Raw genomic sequence first — 8215 nt, 5'->3', positions numbered from 1 at the left:
CAACTATACATCAATAAAAAAAAATTTTTTTTAAAGAAAGAAAATACATACCTGGAGTTTGAGGAAAAAAAGTCAGGACTGGAAGCATAATTACAGAAGTGTTCCATATATAGATTGCACTTTTATTTATTTATATTACAGAGAAAATTTACACATATACAAAAGTAGAGAGAATAACATAATGAATATCCATGTAACTGTCACCTAGCTTCATCAATTATTAATATTTTGTTTGTCTTGTCCCATCCTCCCCTGCTTCTCCCTGGGCTGGAGTGTTTTAAAGCAAATTCTGGATATGTATTGCTTTTCTTGTAAATACTTCTGTATGTAATAGATTGTTTTTAAGCAAATTACATTACCCAGGGAGTGTGTGTAAATAGAGATGAGATTAGAGTACTGATTTGTGATTCTACCTTTACAGGCTGGGATCCAGAGGAACCAGCTGAGGGAACTGAGAAGGCGCAGCAAGGGAGATAGGAGGGAAAGTGTGGAAGTGGGGTCTTGGAAGCCAAGTGAAAATGGATTTCAAGAAGGAGAGAATGATCACTTTTTGCCAAATGTGGTTGAGAAGCTGAGAATGGTGAAGATTGAAAAATAAACCTTGGATTTAGCAAAGCGGTGATCAAGAGTGACCTTGATGAGAGCAGTTTAGTGGAATTACAAGCATAAGAACTTGATTAAAATGGGTTTAAGAGAAAATGAGAGGAGAGGCAATACAGACTTCTCGTGTACACAACTTTAAAAGGGATCTTCTTTGTCTGTAAAGAGAAGCTGGGAAATGGGGTAATACCCAGAAGACGGTGTGAGAGTCAAGGGAGGTACATGTTTAAGATAGGCGGTATTACAGCAGGTTCGTATGCTCAGGGAAACTATCAAGTAGAGAGGGAAATTCTGATGATGTGGAAGTGAGAGAGAATAAATTACTGAGCTAATTCCTGGAGTAGTAAAAGGAAGTGGGGTCTAGAGTTTTAGATCACTCACTTCAGTAGCTACAGGAAATTCTGAAGACCAGGCCTTGCCTCTTGTGGGTCAGATGCTAGGGCAGGGGCAGGTCCCATTCCTTATCAGCACTGTATCCAGGGAATGAACATCTTTGCTCAGAGACTGGCTGAGGCTTGTCACTGAGACAGATGATATCCTCTCTCACTAAGTGGAGTCATTTGGATGTATCTTACCCATTGTAAAATCCACCTCTATTCAGTGACTCCCACTGCAGGTAGTTCCTGTGCCCAGCCTCAGCTATACAGAGATGTGGGTGCTTCCAAGAATTGGCAACAAAGTTGAGCAGACCAGATATTAAGAACGGAAGACATTTTTGTCTCATCTCATAGCATTCATTTTGTCCAGGGAAGCTGACTCTAACGCAGGGGTGGAGCAGATCCAGGCACACTTGACCACAATGACAGGTCCAAGGGTGGGCATGTAATCTAATCCAGTCCAATCATATCTTCTTTAGGAATGCTAGGATAAAGACCCCATGTTTTCTATAAGATGTGATAGAGAAAGTATGTAACCCTGGCGCTATGGGCATCAATCAATCAAAAAAGAAGTTAGTCTTATGAGGAAGCCAACATTTTAGAAGGCAGAGCTAAGGCATGAAGATAAATTAGATCTTTCTTGAGCTACTAGATCAAGGATTGCCTGAAATTTTGATACCAAGTTTCAGCAAAGCTCTGAAAAATGTTCAGTTATGTGGAATAGTAAATTCCCTTTATTGCTTAAGCCAGTTTGAGTTGGATTTTCTATTATTTGCAACCAAAAGCAGCCTAACTGAAACACAAAGAAAGGCACAGTTCTTTACTGGGTTATGCATTTACTAAATGCCTTTACCGTACACCAATTCTGTGTCAAGCCTGTACTGTGCACTAGGGATATAGTAGTAAACAAAGATGTGTCCCCACAGTTTAAAAGCAACCCTCCCTGTCACCTTCTTCTTGAAGGGCTCTTGAGCTCTTTGTTCTTTGCTGTGAGCCCTAGTGATTCAATCCTTTCTTCTCTCTCTCAGAGCTGCCACCTCCAGCCTTCACCACATGGGACCTTCTCTAGCCAATTTTGTCTTAAGACATGTTTATTTTCCCAGCTCTCCTTGGCTTTGTCACTGTGCCAGTTGGGGATCAGTCAGGGAAACAGAAACCATTTTAAATATTTCAAGCAGGAAGGAATTTATTTCAGAGACATAGCTATTTTACCAAACCATCAGAAGGGCTGGAGGATTGAAGGTCAGGGAAATTCATCCTTTCCTCTCGGACTTGCCACTAGCCTTCAAAGAGTCAGAAGTTTTAGGAACTGCAATGATTACTCCTGCACACAGCACCAAGGCAGGCAGTTTGTGGGGAACTACTTGGAGGCTACTGCAAAACTTCTTGTCTTCCTGCTGCTGCCCAAGGAGCAATAATATATAGCTTCTGCTTCTCATTTGCTTTCCAAATCTCATCTGAATGTCTTTCATTGCCTGGCAGTAACCTGAACCCCACTGGTGAATTTCCAGACAATCTACACAGTCATCCATCAAAGGAAGAACTTCCTAACCACTTCCTTTTAAGGGATTGTCTGCTAATCACAGCATAGATGCTCTTTGAAGACAGTGGGGATTTGCCTGGAGCAGGCTCCTAGAGAGAATATTTAGCCTAACAAAAAGCAGATCAGACTTGTATAAAAGAAAGGGGAGTGAGATAGAAGCTTTACTCGAAAGATTCACATAATGCACTCCACCCTCCTGATGGAGTCAGTTATAGAGGTCACTAGACTGTCACCCTACTCCCCATGTGCCCCACAAAGAAGGCTGACTGATGATATGATATTCACTTCCTGCTCATACAGAGCTCAACGTTAAGGTACACTCCTACTAGAAAAACACACATGCAGAGGAAACTCAAGCTAGGCCCCTATATAGGAATATGAGGGCAACCTGGCATTCAAATAAGAAAAAAGGCAAGCAAACAAAACAGCTTCTCTTATGAAGGAATGAGATGTCATCATTTGCAACAAATGTCTTCAAAGTTACGAGGGAGGAATTATTTAAACCTAGAGTAGTTAAAGAGAAACAGAGCCAGACACTAGTTAAAGACAGTGAAGACAGGTTTCATTTAGTACTTTTGCAACATGGGAGAGAGGCTGTGGTAAAATGGAGCTCAACTCCAAATACAGCAAAGACAGGGGGGCGAAAAGCAGAGTGGGTGGGGCAGTCAGTGGATGAAAATTACTAAGAGGAGAGACATCAGGGTAGGGGGAGTCTTGATAAACTTGTCTAACAAGATTCTTGCTAAAAAAGCAGACCAAGGACTTAGATATCAAGGGTGAGGAATGAGTAACTTCATCAGATATCAATGGTGATCAGATATGAAGAATAGGGGAATTCTTGCTAAACTGACTTAGCAGGATTCTTGCTAAAATTGGACTAGGCAAGTTGAGGTCAGAGCCCAAAGATGAGGCATAGTCAAAAAGAGGGCTCAGAGTAGCCTTAAGTTTGATCAAAGAGTCTTTGTCAGAATTCTATATACATAGCCAACCTGCCAACTGAATGTGAGAGCAAAACAACAGGTAAGAACTCAAAATGTTTAATACCGTATATTCTATGTGGAAAAATTGCTCACAGATATACTTCAGCAAAACTGAAAATGGACTCTAACAAAGAGGACCATATGGGATGTAAGTAATAGAGGTATAAGATTGAACAAAGTGAAAAAAACCTGAAAAAAAATTGAAGATTCCCAACATTCTGATACATACAAAACTCTGCAACCCTTCAAAGTTACAGAGTTTGGTGATATGGGAATATATTTCCATCACTAAGGATCTAATCACACTACTTGGTTCTACAGTTAATATTTATAGAATTTTACTATGTGGTCACTTGGCGAAATTTCTGTTTATTTTATTGGAAAGCCAGTAGGTATCTAGATCTTGATTCTCAATAAGCATGTGTTTTAATACCACGCAACTTTATTAAAGTTTTTAATCTGTAAAAACGTGTTTTCATTTCTTGTGTGCAAAAAAGAAAACTGAAACCTACGAGCGTTCAGACACTGCTCGATGTTCCCATTGTTCCCTGCCTCCTCAGGGGTGGATGTGTATCTTTTAACTTTCAGTTCTCTTTGAACTTACAAAGAAATTGGGACTTGGCCAGTTCCCACTTCTATTATAATATTAGTAAGTGTCAGAAGCTACTTATTAAAATAACAACCTAGAATTGACTTAAATTGAGAGAACTTTGCTTGTCTCACACTAAATGTTCCTCTTAAAACCAAATCCAGAGGAAGTAAGAATCCTGTTGGCATTTCCTACCCAGATAATTTTAACTAATTGATTAGAAAATGCCTGGGCAGGGGGTGAGCTCTGAAGAGGTCCATGGAAGAAATAGAGCAGAGGTTGAGCTTTGTTCGATGGGTTGTATTGGTCTAGGTGGAATAAAGATGGTGAGCCCATTCAAGATGGCATAAACAATTTAGGAAAAGGAGCAGAGAGGGCTTTTCAAGGGACATCTCTTACAGATCAGCCCTGTTAATGTGGGAGTAAAGGGAGATAGATTTGGGAAAATAGTTGGGGTTTTTATTTTGAATACAAATGCTTCGAGCATATCCTGAAGATGGGGGAAAAGTGCTGAAAGTTTTTCATTTTGCTTTGTTTTAACAAAAAACAGATCATTGTTCTTAAAAAAAATTAAACAATTTCATTATAAAGAATTTAAGCAATGCAAAAAAAAAAAAAGCACATATAAAAAATTTTAAAACCCCTAAAACCCACTATCTAAAAATAACCATTATTTACATTTGGGTAACATCACTCTAAATATCTTTTCATGACTTTATACAGATAGGAAGATAGATAAATAGGTAGGTAGATCTAGCTAATTTTTAAAATGGCATATGTGTTATTTAAAAGTTCAAAAGTATTAAATTCAAGCTGACTTGAATTTAGCAGAATAAAAAGAAACGAAAAGAAAAGCTGGACGTCAAATAAGGGTTTATTCCCTGCAAGAGCTATTATTTCTCTCTCTCTTTTTATTTTAATGGAGGTACTGGGGATTGAAGCCAGGACCTTATACATGCTAAGCACTCACTCTACCACTGAGCTCTACCCACCCCTCCATTATTTCTTAAAATATCAATTTAAGATAAGAAAAAGTGGTTTTGATATATGTTGTTCTTGTTGTTTTAAAAAAAAAAAACATGTTTTAAGTTAAAATCAGTTGACCCTGCTATAGAAGATGAAGATATCAGCACATTCACCCTATTTTTCCATAACCCCTTCCTGTAGGACCCAATATTTCTTAGTCATTATTTTACACTGTTAATCTGCATAACAAGTATATGCTCTAAAACAATAATTCACACAAGTGTTCAGTATTATTTCTGTATTCAGATGGATTCAATGATCATCACACCTCCTTTTACCAGGACTTCTCAATTCTTAAAATCTTACTTTTGCCCTTTTTCTTAATTGGCTGAATTTCACTTTCAAGTATTTCTCTTTTCTGTGAGTAACTTTATATTTGTGGGGACTGCCTAGTGCCTTTGTTTTTGAATGACTTCTTGGCTAGGTATATTACTCTTGGATCACACTTCTGTTCTTTTAGAACTCTACAGACAATGCTCCATTGTCTTCTGTCTCTGAATGTTGCTGCTGAGAAATCTGAGGACGGCCTGACTTTTTTTCTTCTTACAGGCGATTTGCTTTTTCTACCTGGATGGCTGAATTTCAAGAAATTAATTAAAATATGTCTCAGGGTTAAATATTTTGTATCAAAATGTCTTGTTTTGACCTTTCAAGCTACAGATTAATTCATGATTTTAGAGGAACTTCTGTACTTATATTTTGAATACTTCTGTTCCATTTAAGAATCTCAACTCCAGGAACACTAACAATGTCTGACTTCTGTATCTGTTAGCTTCTCTCAGATTGTTTTAATCTCTTTGTGCTTTTCATTTGCCTTTATGGTGATTATTTCAAGCCTTTCCCCACATCAATAATTCAATTTCCATACATGTCTATTGTGTCCCTTACTGTTTTGATGTATTTATTAGTTCTTTAATGACACTGGTTTGGTCTGTGCTTTATCAGATGTGCGATTTCCCTATGCATCTCTTTCAGTTGTTTTATTATCTCATTTCTAAGTTTAGTCTACTGAGCTTTTTTTTTTTTTTTTTTAGGTTATTCTAGTGCTCAAATCACTTGGGGTGAATTTTCTCTACTTGCTTCCTGACTTCCTTCCCACTTGATCTGAAACTGGTTTGGTTTTCCTAACGAACAGCAGTTTGAGGGCTATTTTATGCTGTATGCAATTCTTCTATGACTTATAAGCTTGTCTGGAGAAGGGGACAGGCAGAACTCAGGGGAATTCAAATATTCTGCAATTACTTCTCATGTTCTGTGTCTATTCCAGAATTCACTCTACTGGGTGTATCCCATTCCAACGGGAAAGAGCCTCAATCCTCGGAGCCTCTCCCAACTCAGTATGCCTTTCTGGAATCTTCACTGTGACTGAAAGACAGTCAGTTCTTCACTTTTCACTTCACCTTCTTCTCCCCAGTAGCCATTTTCACTTTTCCAGAGAGAAGAGATAAAAGATAAGGAAACTACTTAATTTTCTTTTCTCTTGGAATATATGTGCATATGTATGTGTTAATTTCCAGGATTTTGTGGACCTGACAGTATGAGTGTTGAAGGAATGGAAGCAGGATTCAAAGCTGTGACATGTTCCAGACCAGAATCTTCTATTTCTTACCCTGACTGCCACTCGTTGACATTCAAAATACTGAGCTGTTACCTGTTGTTTGCTCTGGATGAAATTTTAACTCTTAAAACTTTCTTAGATATTGGTGGAAACAGAGTCTATGAGGAAGTTTTATTACATTATCTCAAGCTAGAAGTACAATAATTTTTGGTGTATATATATGTATATATTTTTTCTGATTATAAAAGTTATGTAACTATACATGTATTATTCATTATGTTGTATACCTTAAACTAATATAATGTTGTAATTCTATCTCAATGAAACTGGTTGGGGGGAGACCTGGGAAAAATAAAGTAAAAATTATGTATCCTTGCTGTAAAAATTCAAACCATACAGAAGCGTATAAAGTAAAAAATGAAATTCCTTATAATTGCCAACTAAAAATTGTCACTCACCATTTGGCACTACAAGAATGAAGTCACCTGCCACTGCAGTCACTGACCTTCAACAGACCCTGAAAGGAGTTCAGAGTGGAGATCAGGAATAAGGCGCTCTGTGCTTTGGGAAAAACTGGCAGAACAGGACTCCAGATAGTTAGATATTTTCAGGAGAAGATTTTATGTACCTAGAAAATTAGCAGAGACATTGGCTCCTTGTGACTGGCAACTACCTTCTTGTGACTAGCAGCAACCTTCTGCCAAAATGTGTGTTTGAATGCACAGATCCCCCTTCACCAAAATCACATATATGCTGACCTCCCCCCTTACCTCTTCAGAGCAGTTCCTCAGAACTATCTGAGAGGCTGTCACCAGCTATTGCCCTCATTTTCCCTCCCAATAAAACTGAATTCACAACTCTCATACTGTGCTTTTTTTTTTCAGTCAACTTAATACAGCCACAAGAATATCACTTTTAACAGTCCCCTGATATTTTTATATATTTATTTTCTTTCTTTTTTCTTATCAATGCTTCAGCTTTTCAGTCAAAATCACTAGAAATACATGAATACACAGCTGTTTAAAGAACAGCTTTAGTAAGGTAAGTTTTATATACTGTAAAATTCACCCATTTCATATGTACACTCCAATGATTCTTAGTAAATATAATTATAGTGGTGTAACTATCACTACAACATACATAATTTTTGCAAAAATATATAGTTACTCTCTAGTTCCTATTTAATGGACTCTTCCAAGTCCTGTGGGGGATGGGGGTGGCAGGGGAGAAGGGGTAGAGTAGAGCTCAGTGGTAGAGCACATGCTTAGCATGCACGGGGTCCTCAGTTCAATCCCCAGGACCTCCATTTAAAACAAACAAACAAACAAATCTAATTCCACCCCCCCAAAAAAAGTACTTACTGATACCCACGGCATGCTAAACTTGGCTAGGAGGCTATTTTTGAGAGCTTCTGGGTAGTTTTGTTTCTGCCAACTGAGCTACCTACCAAATGTCAATTGGGTTCATTCCACTTATTTATACAATTGATGTTTTTTATTACAATTTAGTTACATTTTGAAAATTTATGAAATACGAGTATAA

Source organism: Camelus ferus, chromosome 13 (assembly GCF_009834535.1).
Source record: "Camelus ferus isolate YT-003-E chromosome 13, BCGSAC_Cfer_1.0, whole genome shotgun sequence".
In the NCBI taxonomy this organism is placed as follows: Eukaryota; Metazoa; Chordata; class Mammalia; order Artiodactyla; family Camelidae; genus Camelus; species Camelus ferus.
This window is presented reverse-complemented; position numbering follows the sequence as displayed.